General features: G+C 43.5%; 1 protein-coding gene across 1 annotated transcript in view; it reads right to left on the bottom strand.

Annotated features, from left to right (window-relative positions):
* The window catches only part of LOC144782986 (uncharacterized), a 606,463-nt gene extending 584,871 nt beyond the window's left edge, over positions 1–21,592 (bottom strand). The window contains exon 1 of the mRNA XM_078662199.1: positions 21,576–21,592. The gene's annotated coding sequence lies outside the window, so the exon portion shown is untranslated. The remainder of the gene's footprint in view (positions 1–21,575) is intronic.
* Positions 21,593–25,515: the final 3,923 nt, after the last annotated feature.

Raw genomic sequence — 25,515 nt, forward strand, 5'->3', positions numbered from 1 at the left:
AGTCAGACACAAGCGGTCTGCTATCCTTCTTTTAAAAAGCCACTTCTCAAGTTCAGTGGGGTGTCTGGAGACTAGTGACTTCGAAAATGGTTGCAGTTCCCAGTTCCTGATTTGATAGTACTTAACTTTCTCTATTTCAAGAAGGCTATAAACAGCCTTGGCACCTCAAACAATCTGATACCATTGTCATCTAATTGTTCCCCCACCCTGACACATCCCTGTGTTTTCCAGGTCTAATATTCAGTGCCAGTGATAAATTTGGATTACCCATTATCGTTGACACGAGTGAAGGGACCGTGGAGGGCCCAGGTTTAACCAATACTTTATCCTAAACTGCGATCATAACTTTGGTGATGATAAATGGGATACCCTTCATACCTGTCATTTTTTGCCCAGATATGCAGCTTTCGATATAAGCAGTCTAGAAGTTGTTTGATTAATGAAGTACCACTATTTGTCCACCTCCTCCGTCTTCCATTCCACTTAATTGTGTACCTGGGATTCCTGACAGTACTGGGTCACTGCATGGAAACCTAGGTCCCTACTCCAAAAGGTATGAGTGACAATCTTTGAGAATTGCTTTGCTGTGTTCTGGACCAAACAAAATATTGGAAGGCTTTCTCAAATTGTTTAAGAATGGCGGGGGCCACAGAAAGTGGCAGCGACTAAAAGAACAAGAAGAAGCTTAGACATAAAAGGCACAGGGGTTAGTTGAGTGAACCATGGGGGGGGAACATCACTTACAACGCAACTTTTACCACGCAGTGCTTTTACATCGCAGCTTTTACAACGCAAACCATTACAACGCATTGCGCTGGGGGGCGCTCTAGGATAGGGAATAGGTTAATTTACTATCCAATAACCTTCCCTACTATCCACGGGGACTGGAGTTGGAATAGTAAATTAAATAGTTCACTATCCAGCGCCCCAAAGCACTATGCGTTGTAATGGTATGCATTGTAAAACTCGCGTTGTAAAAGCATGCGATGTAAAAGCATGCGTTGTAATGTCGTACATCCAACCATGGGAGGCCTTTCATGTACCATGTATGCAGAACGTTTTTAATCACTTTAGAGAGTAGGGGTAGTTTGTTTTATCTTAGTGCTAATCCACACACCCAGGTAAACATTTAAATTTGTGGTCCAGCAGAATAAAAAGAGCGTTTTGAGTGTTGTTAATTAGTCCTGTTGTTTCAACTACTTGAGGGCGTGTGATGTTTTTAAATTTACCTTGACTCCACACTCTTCTCCAAATCGGGCCATTTCATCCAGTAATAGTGGAAGAGAGTGTGGTGGTTCCGTCAATCTGAGCTGGTCCCCAAAATGTTTGACTCTCCGTACATTGTTTCAGTAAATTCTCTCTGCAACAGGCCCCATTACAAGTGAAAATATAATGAGAAAATGGGGATAACACCCTATTCAGCCTAATGTCAATGAAAGGCTCCACCCCAGACCATGTATTTATGGCCTAAAGCAAACATTTTAAGAGTTTGCTTTAAGAACCTGCATGTCTTCCATTTATAACACCTGATTAGTCTGGACAGATTAGTCTGGGAGCATCAGCCGAGCCTTGTCACCAATATGTTACTGAATATTTTTTGCATTGAGGTTAAAGAAAAGGTCGGTCTGTATCTTTTACAAAGTAATGGGTCTTTCCCCAGTTTTTGGATGGCCAAAAATACCACACTCATCACATACTTTGAGAAAGAGACAGTTTTGGAGTAGGACTTCAACAGTTGTGTGAATGTTGGAAGGAGTGTGGAGCAGAATTTTGTAGAATAACCAGCTAGAGCAAGTTTTGCAGAATACCGATCTAGAGCCGTCAGTGTCAGGAGCTTTATCGGATTTCTGAGAATGAGCACTGGAGATAACCTACTCCAGTGTGAAATTATGGGATGATTGTTCTGCCTGTTCAGGCCTAAGGTTCTATATCTGTGTGCCATGTAAGCATGATTTTAGTTGATCCCCCGAGTTTCATCTTTGAAAGTTTAGGTAAAAGTTACTAAAAGCGCTAGATATATAATTTCTTGATCATGTGTTAACAATTTGTCCTATACTTTCACTCATTTCTTAACTCTTAGCTTCACTCCACTGTAAAAGTGTTGTTTAACGAAAAGCATGCCATACTCTACCCGCCCATGTCGGGTGCCGGGGAACTGTGACCTCAGTGCTAGCAGCATGTATCTAAATTTAAGTTAGAGACCCACTGTGCTACTATCTACTTTCAATGATTCCTTCATTCGCAAAGGGAGTTAAAGTGCGTTCCTCACTCACTTAAGGTATGAAGTTGAGTCCTCCGGTCGCCTTGCCACACAATGTTTGGACTACCTTGGAATCCAGTCTCATCTCTCCCCATGGCATTACTGTTTGTGCAAGGACTCCCGCAGGCGAGTTTGCGTCTTTGAGGCATTGCCTGCTCGAAATGTGGGGAGCACCGAGCACCTCTTGTAGAGTGAGTTGTGCTCTACCACTCTTTAACTCTGGAGGGCAATGAATAGCCTGAAAATTGGGTTAATGAAGGAGAGCTGATGAGCGTTGACTGCCACATCCCAGTGCCGGCATGCCCCCCACATTATTAATGTTTAGATCTAACGCCAAATCAGATATGAACTAACGTGCCATGTCTGGAATATTCTAGAAGAGAACTGATAACTGAACTCATGGTCCAACCCTGGTGCACTGTAGTACAGCTGTGTGGACACAGCCTGTTAGAGCTATTTGTTAAGCCCTTTGTTCCGTCACTTCCATTGCACTTCTTGAGAGATGTACTGTGACTGTACTCCTCTGTAGTGTTTCTATCCCAACCTTGTGACCAGATGTGGGTTTAACAGAAGACATGTCAAGGTATGACAACTCAGTTTATTCTCTTCAAGTCCCTTACCTTGCATGACTGCTAGCCTTCCAACTCAACATTCCATTATAACTAGTGCTTACTTTCACAAATCTCATGTTACCATAAGGATATGGGGATTGGGAAGCAAGACAAATCAACAGTACATTCTACAGTGGTTTTTGGACACTCTTTGCATACATTCAGGAGAGATGTCGATAACATAGAGTGAGGCATGTATACTTTTCTCAGTCTTCGAGCTGCAAATTGTTTCCGCTCATGTTTTATTTCCAGCTATTTAACGTATTGATAAACTGCCAGGAGCTTTGGGATCTTTCTGTTACTAAGCGCAAATATTACTCATTTCTTTTTACACCAATTTCTACTTTTTATTCCAGATAACAGCCTAGTCTAATTATCTCATTTTCCTAGCGTTCAAGAGAGGACATTTTGGTATCTGAATTAAGTTAGAGTATACATATTTAGTCGTGGTAAGGCCTCTTTTTCTGTCCCTTAAAGTTTCAGTGAGACAGTTTTTACCACTGGTATCCTTGATCATCAAGTAGTGTTCCTTCAATACATTTTATTGACAATCACTCCAATAGGAATGTTAACAAATGTTTGCCAGATAGCAATGTACACTGGACTTACCTCTTCTGAGATATAATTCAGCATGATGACAACATGAGAAGAGCTTTTCAGTTTTAGACAAATTAGCTTGTTCTTAATGATTATTTGACCCTTGTGAGTTGGGAAAACCCAGATCTCAAGTATGTAACGCTTATTACTTCTTTTTTACCAGAGTAATGGAGGACGTTTAGAGAAAATGGTTGCTCTCTGCCGCAGACAAGATGACTAAATATGTGATTTGAATATTTCTTTATTGTCATTTGAAGTAGCAGTGTATTATGGTTCACAGTATCATAAGCGACCAACTTCAGCTCGACAGCGGCCACACCCATATAGTGGGCAGTAGAATTAAGTATTTCGACTACATCCAGCATAGTGGTAAACCATAAACATTCTACTGACAGGGATGTCCGGCCAGGCGGTACTTCTACTACAATATATTAGGTCATGGCATTGAAAATCCACACAGAAATAAAATCAATTGAACCTCAGATGTACCATATAAAACACCCTCCCTCCCCAACCCACCCTCCCCTCAAGCTTCCATGGAGACAATTGGCATGTAGCATTTAAGATTTGTTTTGCTGCTAACCCACTTACGCATGTTCCCTTCGTGCATTGACTGTGTAAGTCTGTCACCCTTGTCTCCAGTCACTGTGACAATTAAGGAGTCTCTCTAACCTGTGTGGCCTGGATATCTGTGATGGATGGATTGGCTCCAAGAACGCCTGGGTCATGTCAGCCCAACTTATTTTCTTTGTATGTGCCTCCTTTGCTGCTGCCCACTCTAATAAGTCTCTCTCCCAAGCCTACCTTACAGGGAGTTGCACCGCCAACCAGTTTGATACTATGAATCACTTAGACACTATGAGGCCTAGCATTGTGAATCTTCCACTCAACTTCAATCTAAGGTTGTGATGTTAGAGTGCACATCAAACACGGAGCTAAGAGGGAAAAACAGACCTAGGTCGCCCTCCACTCAAAACGTCATCAAAACAATAATGACCTAGGTCACTTTTGGGCATTCAATTTTTGAAAGAGCTAGTGTATTGCTTATCACAATTTTTTCAGCAGACACACCTCCCACTTCTCATCAATCAGTGGTAGGTAATACACCAGTCAACAGCCCATCTTAAAAAACAAGCCCGCTCCCTGTCCAGACAGTAGCGAAACCCACACCCAAAAAGTGGTGAAATAAATGTGTGGAACCGCAATAACACCTCACGGGCGCACACCAATGGGGACCCCTGGCAGGTACTCACCAGGACGGCCCTGTTATCATCATCGGTGTTATCGGGCTTAAAGAAACGTGTCCAAATGAAAAACAACTGTGTTATAAGTGCAGTGGAACAAACATACAGTGATATCACACAACATAAACACATAAAATCACGCACACAGCACGAACAGACAACTTTATTCTTGTTCTTCTATGCTGCTTAGCGTATTACTAAAAAAGTGAAAATGGCTACTACCTATAGAGCCAGATTCTCCTTGCCAACATGTTTCATTGCCATGGTGGTATTCAGGCAATTTCTTCAGGGCAACAACTTTTTATGCCACTGCATTGGACACCAGGGTTTCGAATTACCTCGATCAGCAACAGTTTCTCATACCAGCCAAGAGGTCTTTAAAAAGCTTTTCTGGTTATCTACATTTGTGAGTAACCTAGCCACTCCTTCCGTTATCCTTAACAGTAGTAGGAGCGCGGTCGGCGTTCTATCATCCCTCGATGTTAGAGTCCCAACAGCATTGATTTATTGTATGCGGCACCTCATATCCTGTTGCACGACATGTGGCAACATCTCCAACCAGTATGATGTGATGATGGGGCAGTGCCATATCATATGTAAAAAATCAGCATTCGCTACACCACACCTGGGCATCTATGGCTTCTACTGGGGTAAATGGCATGTAGCCTCTGGCGGGAGATAAACCATGTGTATTACGTTGTATTGTATATGTTTAAATCTACCACAGACTGAGACCTTACAGATCACCTCATTAATTTTAGCCAACCGGTAGAGACAATAGGGTCCTTGTTGAGATCCTGCCTGATCTCCTCTATACAGAGCGGCATCAGTTGTGTATCTGTACAGAGCGCTTAGTAAATGTGCATTATGAGTTTACGCCCACCCGACATGGACTACTGCGTCACGAGAGTTTGTGTAGGAACAGGAGGTCAGGGAATGACGGCCATAACTGACGAGCCATGGCCGCTATTTTGGCATACTGGAGAGGAATTGGCTGCTCCCTAGTGCGAATGTCTCGATGGCATCCTGAAGTGTAATAAAACGTTCTTCCAAGTAGAGATCAGACAGCATCAAGCATCCCCCCCATCTGCCATTTATCTATCACCATCACGTCAGTCATTTGTGCAAAGGGGCGAATTATCCAAATATGTAAATCAGGAGCATGAGGCGCTCCCGAAATTATGCATTGTCCTGTTCGCTCCCAGAGACCGCCCATCATCCGGATCATTTGGGGTAATTCAAGGGGAATACACCGACCCCTCATCAGCAGTGCCACAAGCTGGTGTCCATCATGTTTGCTTTCCAATACGGAACATTCCCAATTGGGCTCCCCATTCAACCAGTGAACAGCATGTTGAAGCTGAGCTGCCAGATAATATAATTCCATTTCAGGGACTTCCATTCCACCCCTGTCCCAAGGCCATTTCAGGGTATTGAGACTCACTCTATATCTCTTTTCTGCCAGAGAAGCTCTACAAGCAACTTATCTAAATCCCTAAACACCACTCGGGCATTTGTGCATTGTACCTTGTAACAAGCAGAAAATCGCAGCACTACACCATTTTAATGAAGGCTATTTTCCCCATGAGAGACAGTCTCAGGGTAGTCCAAAATATAGTCGATGGGGCATAGATTACAAAGAACTCTGCCCAGATTCCAATCATAGAACTGACGCTCACCGTACACGACTTGTATGACAAGATATAGCACACTGTCCACATTCCAGGGTGGCCCCGCATCTGGAAGACTTTCCATGAAGAGGCCCCTTAGGCGGCCCAATAGGATTAGGGCAGACTTTGCAGTGTTAACCCATAATCCAGAGAATTCCCAAAATGTGGGCACAATGTTAAGAGTTATATGTCCAGGGATGTCCGGTTGATGCAGTTATATCATGGCGTCGCCGGCGTATAAAAAGATGTTGTGATCAGTATTACCCACTCGTATACCCCATCCACGAAGAGCCTGCTGGAGCCGGCACACAAGCCGCTCCATAGCGATGGCAAAAATTAGGGGTGACAGTGGGTATACCTGACGTGTGCTATGGTGTAGGACAATTTCGTAGAGACATATCTTCCATCTGTACCCTATCCTGCGGGTCTGAGTAAAGCAGTTTAACCCACTTAATGTGCATGTTTCCCAATTGCATTTGATCGAGAAGCAGCAGACACCGGAACAGTCAAACAAGGTGCAGAAATCAACCAGCAGCAGCCAGCACAACTCCCCTACTGTGGAACTCTTACGAACATTGTCTTCAATGAGTAGAGCGGGAGTGGAGAGCTGCAGAGTAACACACTTAAGTGTCCCAGGCGACAGATCCTAAAAACAGCACAGCACCATCCCAAAGTATGCACCAAAGAGCAGGAGCAGGAGACAGGATACCCACACCCACCACCCCCAGCCTCCATGGAAAAAGTGACACTCACCCACAAATGGGACTTTTTCACAGCCCCTTCAAAAAACAGGTGGAGATCGCCACCAAAAGGCCCTCCAGCAGACCTGGTCCCACAGCCTCAGAGACTGTGGATGCACGCACCTTGGCCTGAGCCCGGCGTCTCTCCTAGCCGGAACATGTACTTCGGGTCCCGATGCCTCCCACACCGGAGATGGGCCACAGATGCTCAGGGGCCCATGAAGAGAGGGTGAGAGCAGGTCTCCTCTTCAGTTGCGCTCAGCCTCTGCACAGTCCCAGCAGTGCCCTGTCAGTCCCTACTGTGAGAGGTTTCACATATAAGAACACATGGAAATATTCACAAGCCCACACCACTGCCAAACATTCTTTCACAGGTTGTGAATAAGCATGTTCAGTTTGTGACAAGCTTTTACGGGCATATGCCTCAATATGCCTCCCGTCATTCAGCTTTTCATTGTGCGGTGCAAGGATTGCACCTAGCCCAACTGGGCTAGCATCAACTACAACGTCTGTATGAAGCTTGGGATCAAATTTGGCATTTCAGTGGCAGTCTTGATGGCTCGCATGATTCTCTTGAAACTTTCTTCGCACTCATATGACCAATAAAAAAAAAACGTTTTTTTTCGTCAGTTCATGTAATGGTGCACTGACTGTTGCAAAGTCTTGTAAATCCAGTACTTGTATAGCACACGAATCACCCCTGAAGGGGTATCTCGGCGCTGGGGGCCGTTGGGAAGATTAAGCAAGCTATTGCCCAGAGTCTCATGGTGCTGGGCAGACCACTGTTGCCGGAGCCGGGGATCGAACCGTGATCCCCAGCGTCCAGCGCCAGTCGCCCTGGCTGCGGCGCCACACCTCCCCCCAATTGTTTTACTTTTTTTTTTATTATGGGTCTGTGCGGTTGATCCTGGTGAATAAGCTACTCCAAGAGTCATCCAGTTCTATCCACTGTGGCATGTTTTAGGCAGCACCATCTTTCCAGCAGTGCATCATGCTCATGATGCGCCTACACTCCTGAGCCAACTTTTGTATGTATCTGCACTCCTGAGCCAACTCTTGTATGTATCTAGAACAGTAACTGGCCATCCCAAGGAATGATGTAACATGGAAATGTTGTTTAAGGGATTAGCAGTAAATATCCCTTGCACTTTAGCTGGATCAGGAATCATACCCCCATCAGAGAAGATATGGCCAAAGATTTAAAACGTGTCTTGTAGAATTCACATTTGTCAGCAATCAAAGTCAATCCAGCATCATTTAGCAAATGACATACTTGAGTGAGAGCTTTTTCATGCTCTTTTTGAGTAGCTCTGAAAGCCAATATGTTATCACTACAGGCATTAACAACAGGCTGTATGCTAGGTCAAATGACGACTTGGATATGTTCTGCAGGAGAGGACACACCAAAACTCAGTTGCTTATAGCAAGACAGATCATGTGTGTAGAAAAGGTTGTTATGTACCTGCAATTCTCTTCAAGTTCCAACTGCTGATATCCTATGTTTAAGTCAAGCCAAGAGAAAACTTTGCACTGTTCAATTGAGTTATCATGTCAGCAATGTGCGGACCTGGATGCCATTCTTCCCCAATTGCTTTGTTGGCGTGACGCATGTCAATGCAAAGGTGTACGGCTCCTTCCCTGTCTCCTTTAGGCACTACTACTATGGGGATACCCATGGGGTTGGACCAGTAGAGTGTTCAATGATATTGTGTTTGAGCCATGAATTAAGGTCTCTTTCAACAGCTTCTTGCAAGTGAAATGCAACTCGTCTGTGTCTTCAGGCAACTAGATGAACAACCTCTTTTTATGTAACAGCACTTTCATAGTCTTGAGCTTTCCTAATCCATTAAATAATGAAAGACATTGGATTACTATTTTATGAGGAGCAATCATATTGTAGTTCACTAATATCAGTTCCATTTCATCAGCAGTGTTAAAACGGAGCAAACAGGCACTTAAAGCTGTGCCGGAGAGTACATGAATAGGTGCTCATACCACTGTTTTCTTGTGCTTCATCATGGCTACAAAGGAACCTTGACTTTTTAAAGGTGTTGACGCAGCTTATGTTTACACTTTTGTATTTGACTGCTTGAGTTGTGGGAATGGAGACAATTTGCAATATTTCTTCTCAGGCATGATGTTTATCTTTGGACAATGTGTGTAAGTCTTTGGTGCTTTTTTGTGTTCATTTTTCTCAGTCTGTCACTTTTCTCACATTCGACTAGTCCCAAATGAGCATGCCTCTGTAAACATCAACAGTGCACAATTATCATTGTCACTTTCAATGGAAACCGGCACTGAAGAAACTTTGCATCCCTCAGCTCGAGTCATTGGACTACTCTTTATGTTCATGACTGACAAACTGTGGGCGGCACCAGCCACCATGTCAGCCGTTTTTCGATTAGCACGCTCCTCGGCTCAGGCAGCTGTTAGGACGTGCTCCAAGTGTAGAATTTCCTTCTGGGTTCACCTCGAAATGAATCTGACAGACATCATTCTATAACTTTAAGGTGGGTAGCTTCCTCATCATTAAATTCATTGAATTTACAGTGCTTTGTAAGGAGATCCAGTCTTTCAACGAATTCATTGATAGTTGCACCTATTCTCTGGCACTCTTGACTGAAGATGTATAGTTTGTAATCTACATTTTGCACTAGATTGAACTTGACATTCAGGGCTGCTTTGATTTGACTGTACATCACTTCACTATCTTGCTGGTTATTTTGTATGGCTTCTTTTACATCTTCACCAGCCATGTTCTTCATATACTTGATAATCTTTTTGTCATCCATTTTATCTATTGCATCTAATAAATTCTCAAACGTCTCTATCCAAGCACTTTATCCATTGCCATTATTGTGTTCTTTGACAGTATCAAATGAAGATGGCCTTTTAAGAAAGCAGCAGCTGTATAACCATTGGTGAACAACAGTGGTCTCTCTTGTGCTTGTTGGGGCGCTTGCTCGTGCAGACCATCTCTACAGCTTTGTGACGTGCTAGCTTCGAAGTCAATCTTTACAGCTGTAGTAATTTTGACCTTACCCTTGTTTTCCACTCTGGCTCTTTATTTTGATAGTAGAGATCTATAGAGTTGCTCTGGGCTCCTACTCTGCAGCTTTGGTGGTGGGCTGCTTCGTTTATGGATAGCTCCGCGGCACACCCCTGGCCCTCTCTCTGGAACCACTCCACAGTAGGCCATGGCATGATGACTTTCTCAGTCATTTTGGTATTTAGATAAAGCTTTTCATATTTGAATGGTTTGAAAAGCAGATGACGTTATGATATTCAATTGACTTTGCACTTAAATGTTTCTTTGTAACCACCTGGTTGACCATTGCTTCATTGCACATCAGATTACAGCTTAACTTTGCACTGGAATATCACCATACACTGCCTTTCAAAACCTGACTGCATCCACCTTTAGCGTTATCACTCCGTATGACATATATCATTAATTTGCGTAGCAGTGCAGTACCTCTGTTTGCGGCTTTTACATTAGATTCTCGGCTACCAGTATGTAGATTTTCAATGATTATTTATTTATCCTTGAAAGCTTTGCACAGGCTGATATTGGGCTGAGACTCCACAGGTGCCACTGTCGATTCTGCACTTTGACTGTGGCACATGTGGCAAAAACTAGCAGTTTGCTTGACCATTGCAAACTCTCTGGGAGAGAACTGTTGATCCACGGGTTAATTATCCCCTACTCGTCGCCAGTTGTAGTGTACTATCAAGCCGGGGTACTCACCAATGACCACGCCACATATAGGGAGTAGTTATACACGTCTTTATTATTCAGCGTGTAAACAAGAACTCAACGTTCTAAACCTGCATTCACTTCATTACTCTCAAACGCCTACCACAGGTCTAGAGAGTCCATCTGGACCCAAAAGAGTTCTGTCATTCTTAATTTACCCAACACTACAGTAATTAACTCTCTTATCTTGAATAAGCAACAACTTTACTTGACATTTAATATGGAACATGGGGTCAAACGTTTCTGGACACTATTGCATTTGAACATTGTTCCATTAAATGTTTTAATGTCTAAATGGTATGGAATGTCAAGCACATGTCACTTTTGTAATAATGGAGTCCAGGATTAGAGACATATTCTATTTATTTGTCCAGCTTTGTTGTTATTTTATTATAAGCTGTTGAGACCCCTCTTTTTATACTTTTCTGCCCGTTCAACTGCTGCAGGTATGCATTTATTGTTTCAAGAACAAATAAACTGTTTTGTATTCAGGTTTTTAACTTTTTAGAATGTTTTTTGAATTTGTATTGAATGATTCAAAACAATTTTGTTTTCTGACTATCTAATGATGGTATCGTAGGAGGTAGCTGGTTTTAGGATATTCATTTTATGCTGTTATTGTATCTTTTGTATCTCCTTGTTTTATATGGACCTCCCCGGTGTTCCAAATCCTAAAAATAAACTTGACTTACTTAACCTCTTGCATTTAAACTGGAAAATCAAAACGCCAAGTACGACAATGAACAGACTGAAATTATGAATTTAATAAGGGAGAATGGTAAAACTACACATGTAACAACATCAGAACAAGCTTTTTTAGGTTTATTCCCGTTCCACCACAATAAGGTGCCATTTTCTTTCAGTATAGTGGTTCTGGTGCCAGCAGTGTCCTTCCTGAAGTTTTTACTTTCCTCCTACTATGCTTCACATATGTGTAGTGTCACTCTTCTCCTTTCTTATGTTATCACTGTCTATGAGATCTTCTACCTCTCAACTTGCACCACTGGATTCAGGTATAGTCAATTGGTATTTAAAACTGGGGGATGTGAGGCCAATATGAGGGCTACAATTATTTTAACCAGTACACTTGAAAACTCATAACAGGAAGAACATTGTGAACAGTTGGTGTACTGGGTGAGCAGGAAAACCACCAAGGCTAGTGGCTCAGTATTAGCTATTTGATCTATCCTCGAATGGGCATTAACAAGCTATTTCTCTCTAATTCCCAATATTTACCCCTGATTACATTGATGCTAAAAGTAAGATCAGTGTTTGCTGAAACACATGAATTAAAGTATCTGGCCTGAAAAAACCTTCAGCTATAGTAGTTTAAACAGTGGTCATGAAAAAGCTAGCATTTGCTGCTTCAAGTCACCCAGCTACCACGTTTCCCTGTAATAAATGAAATAAGTACAGGAGAACTGTTCCTTGTGTGTCATAAACCCATACAGTATCAGCAACACTGGAGAATGACCCTGACACCTGTAGAGCAGCCAAAGATCCACAGGAAAAGACTCTGCCCACTGAGCTATTGATCACTTCACAGCAACCTGCAGTGTAGCAGAGATGACAGCAATATGCTGTCAGTGTCACATGGACATGCACTGGTGTAACGAAACTTGAGGGGCCGCCCTGCAAGGCACATGGGGCCTTATTTATGAAGGTCTTGCGCCGCTGGTGCGTCACTTTTAAAATGGGAAAAAGTGACGTACCAGTGGCGCAAGGCCTTCATAAATGAGGCCCATGGAGGGGCCACCTCCAGACTCAATTAGGAGTTTTTCTAGCCAGAATACTGGGCTGAGGGATCCCTGGAACTTGCCCCCCCCCACGGCAGAGGTGTTACGCCATTGTGGGCCTGTCACATAGCTCTCCAAGACAGTACTCATGTCAAGCTTACCATGGGGTGGCTTTGAGTCCAGCTCCTCAAAAAGTAGAAGAGATCAGAGCTCTGAAAGCAGCTGCTACCCCGAATAACCTGGGCAGCGAGCCCGGGCTTTGCCGTAGTGCACACTGTGAGGGAAATAATGTAGGTGCATGGCCTGAACCAGCAGCACGCCTGCACACTGAAGCTTCTTTAATACCTACAAGGAACTCCTTGTAGTGACTCCATCACCAAAGGAAGAAATGTGAAATATAAGTACAAATCAACACCGTTCCGTGGGTTAATACCAAAGCTAATGAAAAGCCCCTTTAGATAATGCCCGAAGACATTTGAACCAAGCAAGTCAACAGCTGAAGGAGAACGTCCAAAAGACCCTTTATGTATGTGTATGTGTATATTGTGTGTTCTGTGGGTTTTATAATGGGCCCAAAAGGTATGTGGGCAAACGTAAAGCTATCTGTAGCGAGATCTAAAAAGTGACTAACATTTTACAGATAACTCAAAAATGCGCAAAGTTTTTGTTTTACAAAAGATGCAGTGGCTGATCAGTGCTCCACGTCTATACATGCTTACGTATCACCTAGTACATGCATATTCGTTAAAAAATATATTCTGGTTAAGATTTTTGACCATTTTTGTTTAAGATATTATGGCCACATCTGAACTGCATCGTTTATTTTGTATTCAAGTCTTCCCGCATCAGTATGCTTCTTGCCTATGCTGAATTTGCATAGAAACTTTCAGAGTTGAGTGGAAGTTCTTGCTAACTTTGTGCCAATGATTTAGCTTGGTTTTTTAAGATTGTTAAATTGTATTAAAATTAAGCAGGAGTACAATGATTCATGTAGAACCTTATACATAAGATGTGGGATTCACTCTGTCCAACCTATAATTATGAGAGACTAAATCGGCTCCTTTACTTGAAAATGTGTCCCCACTCTTTCGGTTGGGTGTGATAACCTGTAAAGCAATACCTGTCCTTACATCTACAAATTTTCTATACATGTAACATTCTGACCACATATCACGAACACCTCCAGCTAGATGCAAAGAACAGAAAACGGAATACCAACTCATTACTTTTTGCACAAACCAGCAACCACGACTTTCACTTTAGAACAGTTAAAGACATATGCATTAAATTACTCCTGGTAGAATCAAAGGCCCAACACGTTTGATTATTAACAATGTTCATGTTAGAAAATACACCAATAGTGCAAAACAATCTAATATGAAAAAAAAACTCCTGTAGTGATACCAGAACAAGAGCCAAAAAGAAGTTTAGGCCACACTTAATTCCATTTGTTTAATGTCAAAACAAAATGTAAATCCATCTCCCAGATCAAGTCTACATTTGAGTTATTGCTGGCTGTGTCTTTTAAACAAATTTGCTTCCTCATTGTTTTGGTTCACAATAGATTGACTTCAGGATGACCTGGCTGTCTATCTAGTTGGTTGGAAGCATGGGACATTATTCCCTTGTCCATGAAAACAGCAGCATCACAATTTGGGAAACGAGCACAGCAACTGCACACAGCTAGCACCAGCAAAGTGACACAGATCATTTCATTAGAAAAGAAGTAACATAATGAGAACTTCTCCTTCCATGTTGGCAATACCGGGGACTTAAGGGCAGCAAAATACCCTAGACAACCTGAGATATAGCTCAACTCAGATAAAAGAAAGTTATTCGAGAGCTTACACCAGAGTGCTGAAGGAGACACAACTCATATTCCTTGAATCCATATGAAGCATATCATAGCTTCGTCTTGGCTCATTTTTAAGAGAGGACTTGAGTCCTGGTCCTCAAAGTTATGAATATCTCAGCATCTCTGAAAGCTGCGGTGCCCCTGACTGTCCTTGGTAGAGAGCACTGGCTTTACCACTGTCTGTGAGGGAAAGCTAAGCATGCACATCATCTGATCCAGCAGCTCTCATTGTGCTTTTAAACTATTGCAGTACATAGATATTTAAAAGGTTTCACACCCATAAAAGGCTCTGGATTGTTACAGTAGGAGTATATTTATGAGGATATGGCGCAGTGGCACATTTTGTAGTGCTGAGCTGCGTCATTTGAAAACACAGGTATGAGCCCTATTTGCAAGAATACGGCGCACCCCTGTGTATGCCAACACTGACACCCTTGTGCCATAGTGCAACGGTGCCTGCATTGCAGGGATGACTTCCAGCAATACAGGCAAACTTGCAGCATAGTGCAAAGATGTCTGTGTTGCAGGGAATGATTGTTTATGTGCAAAAAGGGAACCTTCTGGCACACAAATAATCTTTAAAGGCGATTTGCTCTTTCTATGTGTGTTGCACAAAGCAGCACACATAGAAAGAGCAAAATGGAGGAGAAATAAAAGTATTTCACCTTGTGCACCAATCTAATGCCAGCTTTTGCATGGCGTTAGTTTTTGGCGCTGCCTCAGATTTATAGATCCTTGTATATCTGGGGCAGTGTCAAAAAGCCATGGGCATTGTGGTGGAACACCTAAATCAACACCCACTGCATGCCCCTGTCACGCAGAAAACTGTGTGAAAGGGTACCACATTTACAAAGCTTTACAAAGATTTGAATCCATGGTACCCTCATATTTTAGGAGAGTCTCCAAATCGCCCATGTTCCAATAGGACACTGATAACTTCCCAAAGAATGAGTGGTCAGACTTGATACTTGGCTCCCCTGCACGCTAGCTGGGAACACTTTGGTTTCCCTAGACATGCTTCTACTTTTGCTGCAGAGACAAAGAGACAAGCCACCAGAAAGGTTTGATGTGGCAGCTCAAGCTTTATCTGCCACCCTACATGCTCTCTCTACATCAGTGCCATGAGTAACAGTAACCTAGCTGTTGAAAACTCCAACGTAGCTCTCGGGCCTTTGAGTTTCGAATAAACTGGCTACTACCTGTTTAAGAAGTGTTAGTCCAGACACACAGCAATACTTGTACGGAAACAGCCTGGTTAACCAAACTATTATCGTACAATCAGAAATTAGTAGCAACATTTAATTCTTGGCTATTCTTTAGTTTGTTTTTTCATTCTCTATTTTCACTAAAAACAGCTAACGTGTCTATGGAACTTTGTCAATTCTTCACAGAGTCTGTGGTGAAAGTGAATGGTTCTCCTGTGGTTGTAGTAAAAGTTAGCATCCAGAGTGAGAAAGCCTTTCTGCAGTTGCATGTGTGGCCCATGGGGTTTCTAATCCTCAGATATGAAGGAGCAGTTTTGTAAGTAAACTGCAAAAGCTCCAATAGCCTGATGTGGTAACCCTACCTCTGTGTTCAAATGAAATTGTCTGTAAGACAATTGGTTTGGTTCTGGAGTACCCTCAAAATGTGGATGCCCCAATCTTCAGGCATACTTTGTTGTGCCAAGATGGCGTGTTTATATTTTACGCTCAGGATTCAAGCAAGCCGGGCCGAAGACGCCTGAAATGGCAGAAACCGGTCCCCGGAAGCTTGTTTCCTTCCCAGTGTAAGAATTGGCTTTTGTAGTCTGGTCTGCCCTGTTCCCATGATGCACTGGGCCAGGGACAGACTAATTTGCATACAGCCAGGTTCTGAAACTGGGATGGTGCAATGAGTCCATCAGGATTCAAGCAAGCCGGGCCGAAGACGCCTGAAATGGCAGAAACCGGTCCCCGGAAGCTTGTTTCCTTCCCAGTGTAAGAATTGGCTTTTGTAGTCTGGTCTGCCCTGTTCCCATGATGCACTGGGCCAGGGACAGACTAATTTGCATACAGCCAGGTTCTGAAACTGGGATGGTGCAATGAGCCCATCAGGATTCAAGCAAGCCGGGCCGAAGACGCCTGAAATGGCAGAAACCGGTCCCCGGAAGCTTGTTTCCTTCCCAGTGTAAGAATTGGCTTTTGTAGTCTGGTCTGCCCTGTTCCCATGATGCACTGGGCCAGGGACAGACTAATTTGCATACAGCCAGGTTCTGAAACTGGGATGGTGCAATGAGCCCATCAGGATTCAAGCAAGCCGGGCCGAAGACGCCTGAAATGGCAGAAACCGGTCCCCGGAAGCTTGTTTCCTTCCCAGTGTAAGAATTGGCTTTTGTAGTCTGGTCTGCCCTGTTCCCATGATGCACTGGGCCAGGGACAGACTAATTTGCATACAGCCAGGTTCTGAAACTGGGATGGTGCAATGAGCTAAAAAACGGTGTTGGATCTAGCCCTGATCTCTTGACTGGGTGAGAGTACTCTGCTTAATTCAGAGACTCTGTCCATCACCACCCCTTGTTGTAAATTATATTTTACGCTGGCCATTACTGCAGATTTGTTGTTTTTGCCCAGTGCAGACATGCTGAGCAGCACACATATAACAGTTTTAAGTCCCAAATCAGAGTGGCCTTCTAATTCAGCTGGAGCAGAAACTGGAGTTACCAACCTCCCTGTACTTTTAAGATCAAAGTTGGTGCGCAATCTTGTATCTTTCATACAGAGACCCGGGGTATATTGGTAAAATACCCAAGGAAAATGAGGCATTATGAGCGGAATCAGATGCAAAACTACTGATCCCTCCAGTAAGTACTCATTTCTTGAAAAACCTAAGGATCTCACTCTTAAATCCTGTTAACTTCACATTCTCCATCCTCCCCCAATTCCCCCCAACCTAACCCAACAGCCTGGAGTAGCCAGTGTATCAGATTTAGGTAACCCACGGGGAGAGGGATAGGGAGGAGGATTAAATGGGGAATTTAAAAGAGCACTCGTAATGAGATAATTGGCGTCACAGTATTTTTCGATACAGGCTGTGCCTGGCGCATGCGGAGAGTTTTGCCTTGTTAACGAATGTTGTGTGCCCCCATGGCACACACAGAGCATTAAAATTAATTGTTTTTAAGCTACTTTTGAAGGGTTTTAACTATTACTGCTAGTGTTAATCGTGTTTTAACTGATTTTATTGCACTATTTTCACTTTATTAGGCGCTTGCTTCAGGGTGCTTCAACTGATTATAATTGCTTATCTGCTCGAATTCCACTCCCCTCAGCACTGTACTCAGCACTTTACTCTGTGGGCACCGCTGCTCTGGGGGCGCACACTGCTCTTCTAGGGCTCTCCGGTCCGCCATGTGTCCTCAGGTTGTGCGTGGAGAGTCCCCTTTCTATATCTACTGCTCCTAGAGCCGGACACCTTCCGGAGGTTGGCGGTCCAGCTCAATCTCTACTTCCGGGTCTGGGGGGCATTTGAACCCAAGACACCACAAGCGCGCAGTGTGCTCGTGGTGTAGGCAAGAGTTGTGTTGCTCTCGCTGTCTTTTTAAGCTACTTTGGAAGTGTTTTAACTATTACTGCTACTGTGTTATCGTGTTTTAACTGATATTATTGCACTATTTGCACTTTATTAGGCGCTTGCTTCAGGGTGCCTCAATTTATTGTACCGGAATATCTGCCCGCATTCCTCTCCACTCAGCACTGTACTCAGCACTTTACTTGGTGGACACCCCTGCTCTCGGGCCGCACGCTGCTCTTCTTGGGCTCTCTGGTCCACCACCGGTCTTCCGATTGTGCAGAGAAATTCCGCTATCCATTTCTGCTGCTCTTCGAGCCTGACGCCTTCTGTAGGTTGGCGGTCCAGCTCAATCTCTACTTCCGGACTTGGGGGCATTTAAAGCCATGACACCTCAAGCCCGCAGCGGATGCGCGCAGTGGCCGCGCTGCTGGCGTGCCGCTAGCATGCCAAAGGCAAGCACGTCTGCACCCATCCGCGCCTGGACGTCTCCAGATGCCAGGACCCCTGGTTCTAGGACATCCCACAGGCAAGTTTACACACAGGAGTACTTTCTTGCTTTACAACCCAAAGTCCCTTGCACGCAATTTAAATGGCGCACTATGACTCTCCCCAAGGGCAGTGCAACAACTGTGGGTTTAGGGCAGAGACGGAAACAGGGCTGTCCTCACTGGTCCCGGGCTGGAATATTTCACCAACTACAGCCTCAATTGCAGATCTCTTGCAAAACATCACGCAGAGGTATTCGACCTTCTACAGGATTCTTCACCCGATGTTGTATTCCTCACAGAAATCTGGCTTACCACTGACTCTGTGGCCATCCCGGCCTTGGCCCTACCTGCAGGCTACACAATGTGCACCCAAAATTGGACAAGCGGTAGAGGGGGAGGCCTGGCTGTTATATTTAAATCAGCACTTTCATGCACCGTCACACCATAGGCTATCCCTGACTGTGAAAGTGCCTTGTTTAAAATTATTCTGTCCTACAATTTTACCCTTACTGGGCTTCTTATCTACCATTCACCAGGCCCTTCAAACGCCTTTCAAGAAGCCTTAGTTAATATCACATCTTCTCTTGTTCTAGAAGCAGCCAATTACAAAAGCTTAATCTGCATCTGGGATGGCAAGATTCCCATGAGATTACCAACTTCCTGGGAGACATGGATGCCTGTCAACTAACCCAGTTAGTTGACAGGCATGACCGACCCATGCTGTAGGTCATCTACTAGATTCCGTATTCTCGAATCTCCAGACCTTGGAGGCTAATGTGCCACCCTAAACTAGTATCGCCAAGAATGACCTGCTGATCTAGAGGCAGCAGACACTGCATTCTGTAGTTGGGTTAATAAAGCACTTGATCACTGTATCCCGTTAAAAATTACTCATTCCAAGCGCACTTAAACTCACGCTTGGTACAATGAGACCTTGACTGCGGAAAAGAAAAAAGGCAAAATCTTAGAACGAGCTTGGAGAAATGCTTATGACCTCACTGCGAAAATTATCTACAGGAAAGCAGTCAAAGCACACCATAAACTAGTCCGCAAGACCAAGGCCATGTTCTATGCTAAGCAAATCAAGACAAGCAGCAATCCTACTAAAACCATTTTCTCCCTCATGAAAGATATGGTGAAACTCCCGGCTGAGGCTAATAACACCATATCCTCCCATGTACATTGCGAGTCACTGGCTAAATATTTCATCAAAAAGGTTGAACGTATTTACAGTGCAATCAGTCCGCAGAAGGCTGCCTCCGCACCTCCGGAGAACTCTACTGCTACAGTTTTATCCCACTCCATACAAGACCTTGAGCTCATGTCATTGAAAGACATGGACGTCTTGTCGGCCAAGGTCAAATCAGGCACTTCTTATTACCCTCTAAAACCTGACTTTTTCAGAAAATTTCAAGACTGCCTCTTGGTGGAGAGCCAGGAGTTGATAAATAGCTCACTCCAAACGGCGGTGATCCCTAAGTCATAGAAACACGCAAAGTTATTTCTTTATTTTAAAAAAACACACGTGATGCGTCTCTGCCAGAGAACTTCCACCCAATTACTCTGCTCCCACACTTAGCTAAAATTATGGAGTCCTATGTAAACATTGCTCTGACCAAATACATGGAAGTAAATGAGATTTTGGATAGGTCACAAAACGGTTACCGTCCCAGACACAGTACCAAATCTGTACTACTTGCAGTCACAGAGCAGCTACGGGCCACTCTGGATGAGGGCAAGACCTCAGCATTAATTTTACTGGACCTCAGTGTGGCCTTTGACACGGTCTATAGTATCAAAACAACAAAAGAGCGATATACAAATATACAAGACAGTAAAGTATTTAGTCCTGTTCATTCACCCCCTACCAAAACTAATGAAGGTAAAAGGAAGAGGATAGGGTGCTGAAATAAATGAAACAGAGAGATGGAGAAAAAAGGATGAAAATGAACCCTCAAACACCGGACAAGTAGGTGTAAAATATCATCATTGGGTTCCTTTTCTCAAAGAGGCCCATAGAATTTGTGCCCGAAAGAAATAAAGTGATTAAAAGAAAGCCCAGCAGTTCCCTACAAAAGTTTAATACAGGGATAGCTGTCCTTCAATAAAACCTACAGTGAAAAAAGCGGACACCATTAGGATGAGTCAATTTGAGCCATAGTGTCCTATCTACATATATATGGTCGACATGTTTCTGCTATAATGAGTAACAATCACTCAGCATTCATCAGGACCGGAAAAATACCCCATATCAGGATTATGCACCTAAAGCATTTCCTGACTATGGTGAAAAAAATATATAAAAACTATTTTTTAGGAGCTTGTCTTTCCAAATCACGGTACTCCCGTCTGAGTCTCGTTGAAATTGCTAACAGTCATCAATCTAGAACAAAAAAGATCATATCAATGTTCATCGTAATAACCATCATAGACTTATAATGGGATTTGTAACTTTCCTCCAATCACTCAATGACTGTCTGTGTGTTATTTCATCACAAAATATCTCCATAACATTTACTCTCAACATACACCGTGTCGATTACTTTCAGCATGCAATTTAAAACAAAAAAGGGTGTGGATTGCGATATTTCACCAACATATAGTGCACCCTCTTTGGCTATTAGCAGCTGGGTACTGTAAACACTCTTTCAGTATAAATGTTTTTATTACTATTTAATGCTCACTCCGGAAATTCACGGAGGTCTAGAAATGCTACTGATATACTATATCGTAACATTCACTTATACCGATAAAGTACTCGGTATGCGTAAAAACAAAAATAAGTGCCATAAATAAAAGAACCACTAACCATGGAAGTATTGTGCATTAAAACCAAAGTACGAATATGCAACCTGAATACACCACTTACTTTTCCCGAGGACTAGTTAAGCGACCTGGGCCCGTGGCAGGGGTTACTCTTCACGCCCGGTTAACTCTAAAGTCAAAGTGGTGGTACCGATAAGAACGACAGATGATATGCGCATATCGTAAAAAAGAGAATTTAAGTATTTATTTAAGGCTCGGTCACAAGAGATACATGGGAAAAAAGGGGGGGTGTTGCCCCCTTGGCAGGCATAAACACTTACTTGCAGCCAGACGACTCCCCGCTGGTTGTATGATATTACAACGAACTCCGTTGTAACGCATGCCTTTACCACGCATGCGTTACAACGGAACACTATTTTCACGCTTTTCCTTCTCCACGTTTTTTCCGTGGTGACGTCATACGTAAAAAAAAAAAACGCCCGTTTCCTTCCCCTGCGCCGCCGATTTCCTGCACATCTTCTCTAAAGGTTAGTGTTTTTTTTTTGGGGGCGTTGTAATGCATGCGTGGTTATGGTTTTAGTTGAAACGGCCTCGTTGTAGTGGCCGTTTCCCCTCCCCGCTCTGAACCTATGCGTTCACATCCACGGCCCGAATGGTGCCTGTGTGGAGCAACGCCAAAGGTTATCAAGCGTGGCATCCTACGTCATAGCGCAAGACCCTGCCTGTGTGATTTAAAGGGCCCGAGTTGAATTAAAGATAAAGTTACGTTCTAAACCACCAATTTGTATGTAAGAGACACGGTCTCCCATAAAATTCTGTTACAACGGTTAGAGGAGATCGGGGTCAAAGTCCTGGCCTGGCTTGCGTCCTTTTTGACCGATCGCTCTTTCCAGGTCTCTGCCCCCTCTTTTTTGTCCAATGTATACCCTCTCAGTTGCAGTGTTCCCCAAGGCTCTGACCTGAGACCCACACTATTTAACATATACATCCGTCCACTGGCCCTCTTGGCCAAAGCACGGAACATTAACCATTGTATCATATGCCGATGATTCCCAACTGGTATTCACCTTTTCCAATAACCCCAAACAGGACCAGGCTAAATTGCAAGAGGATCTCCTGGCCATTTCAGACTGGATGGCGGAGAATTACTTGCAACTGAACTCTACCAAGTCTGAGGTGCTCCTGGTGGGCCGCGATGCCCATCAGGGGACAACCAATGGTGGCCTAAGGCCTTAGGTACCCATGCCGAACCGAAAACCGTGGTTAAGAACCTAGGAGTTCTGATGGACAGTGCCCTCTCATTTGAGAGTCAAGCCCAAAAAGTGGCAGGCACCTGCTTCGGTCTCTTACGTGGCCTGACACCCATTCTGGGATTTTTCAACACTTCCATCCGTCAAACGATTGTCCAAGCTATGGTGCAGTCCTGATTAGACTACTCCAATGGACTCTTACTTGGCGCAAACAAGACCGTAACCAAAAGACTCCAACGGGCACAGAATGCGGCTGCACGCACTCTTTTTGGCCTACCAAAGCATTACCATGCCTCCAATCTTCTTCGCAGGCACCACTGGATGCCGATAGAACAGAGTCCGGTTTAAGACTCTCTGCACCACGCATAAGGTTCTGCATGGCCAAGGCCCCCAAATTCTGCAAGGGCTGTGCTCATCGTACGTTCTGACTCGTGCCCTGAACTCCTCTGATCTGCATTTAGCCTGTACTTCCCGATTGTGCAGGCTTATAGCAGGGGGTGCTCTTTCAGGGCCATGGCACCCGCCCTATGGAATTATGCCCCTCTTGCTGCTCGGGGCACACAAGACCACTGGGCATTTAGGAAATTGATTAAAACCTGGCTTTTTTCTAACCTCTAGTTAACTCCTTCCTGATAGCCACCTGTTTTCTTTGCGCTGGGACGCCCCGCTGCTGGGGCAGCCATGCGCTTTATAAGTATGCTTATCATAACATAACATAGCATGATAAGGTTACTTCCTTTGGAGGTTTCTCCTGGGAGTGTTGTACTTCTACACCCCCGCTCTATGAGGGAGTCTGCTTTTTGTATGGCATGCACTGTTCAATAATGTAGTAAATTACAGTATTATGCCACTTCTGTATCATACCCCTTCAGAGACAGATGCCCATGGGTACTTAGAAGATCTCAATTAATCTTAATGTCTTGTTTTAGACTATCAGCATTCACGGTTGTAGATGCATCTGGAAACGCAAATGAAAGTTGTTTCAATTCAAGTGTCTCCATCTATTCTTTCTACACGATGCACAGTTGGCTCACTTGTTATCTATTGTGACAGAAATCAGGTACACCAGGATCTAGTGAGCATTCAGATTTTAAACACTTGGAGCTAAAAAAACAGTAGGCCCTTTAATGGAGGAGTATGTTCCACTCTCCCCAGTACAGATACATAGCTAGCAGAGCGTATAATTATTATCTTGACCATAGAGAACATTAATCCTTTCATGTCTGTGACTAGATATGTTTGCTGGTCAAAGAGAGCATGAGAATCTCTTATAATTTTGTTTCTATAAAGAAAGAGCTGAAGAGCTGGTTCAGTGCTATAATCAGCTGTGGGAAATGTGGGTAAAGGAACATCACCACCAAAGTGAGCAATTTGCACTTCTTGCTCCTCACTATTCTTTGAGCAAATTGAAAAAAGGGAACACCCTGCATACCTCATAGGTTTGTCATGATCATCCTCTATTGCCTCATGTGGGGCATCAAAAAAGAGGCATTCCTCTATGTCATTGTGGTAAGCATTTACTTCTATCTCATTTCCTGCCCCACCATCTGAAACCAATAAAACTAGCTCAAATCTCTTTGACATTGTTAAAATGGTATTACATGTAGTTAGTAACCTTTGCTAAGGATTTCACACAGATAGAGATACTGATCCCACTGGGCTTACTTGGTCTCTTCTTTATGGACTACAGCTTCCCTTGGGATAAGCCTTTTCTCGTTGGTACATGAATGTTCAGAAGGGACTACTTTGAATTCTGCTGATAAAGAATATTTCTGGAAGTTGTAGTGACCTCAGTCAGTGAGTATCACTAATGAAGTAGACAGTTTCCACTTGAAAGTATTATATTTGTGTATATTAAGAGGCTCTTTTAATTGCAACAGGCTTTATAAGAATTTCTTAGGGGCTTTCACTGTAGCAGCAGACGTTGAAGTGTCTTTCTCCTTGCTCAGTCCGGACAGCTCATCTACCCTCCTCTTTCTCCCACCTCCTAGCTATCTCCACCTCACCACAGAAACATCTCCTTGTGTGTGAGAAGTGACGCTCAGCCCAGGCAGAATACAGGTCATCACATCACCCACAACATATATGTAAACTTACATTAGTCTTTTGTGGTAATTAGCTGTTCTGAATTCTTGATGTTCCTCCGGGGGCGAGCAGGGTCTCTGGGGGTAATGGAAGGCAGATGATATGAGAAAAGAGAGAGAAAGTTGGGGAAACAAGAGGTTCTGATTTATTGTTCAGCACTTGACTAGAAGGTGAAATCTCAGCACTGCTTGATGTAGCTGGGTCTGCCACATACACATGTTCTAAATTTGCATCTGGATCTGAAGTCCTTTCATCAATGGACAACCCACACAGCTCAGACTATGGAGTTCAAGCATAGTAAGAGTTGCAGGTGATGATGTGCCCACCTCTCCTCATGATGACTAGGGATTATTTTACCTCTGTGACCAGATATGTTTGCAGGTCGAAGTTTGGTTCATGCTTTCCAGTACTCTTGCATTTGGCAAGCACAAAATTCCTTAGCATAAATGAGACGGGCAGTCTCTTTGTCGGCTATATGTCTGAAATTCATTATCTTATTTTCTGACAGTTTCATGAGGCAACAATTTTAGCTGCAGATGACAATCAATTTTTTTTCTGTGACGTGGAGTATCTTAGTTCATATATTCTTTCTGAATACAAGTTCAACTGGTGAGACACCAGCTGTGTGTAGAGTGTTTTGGCGGTTACAAAGCGCATTGTAGATGATTTCAGAGAAGGTTCTGTAGTTTAAGTGAAATCCCCATAAATGAATATGTACTCAAATAATTTTCTTGAAAGGGTACCTCACCAATAGCGGCATGCTTAAAGTCTCCTTATATTGTTTTATATCCAGGTACAAGTCGCACATATATTATCTTCCTAGCTGAATCCAGTGTTTTCTCCTTTATCGCTATAAATGAAGGATTCTTTTATGTATGCTGCCCATCTTTGTGACAGGTCTGTACCCCATTCCTGAGCTATGAGG

The sequence above is a fragment of the Lissotriton helveticus genome, chromosome 9, assembly GCF_964261635.1.
Source record: "Lissotriton helveticus chromosome 9, aLisHel1.1, whole genome shotgun sequence".
NCBI lineage: Eukaryota > Metazoa > Chordata > Amphibia > Caudata > Salamandridae > Lissotriton > Lissotriton helveticus.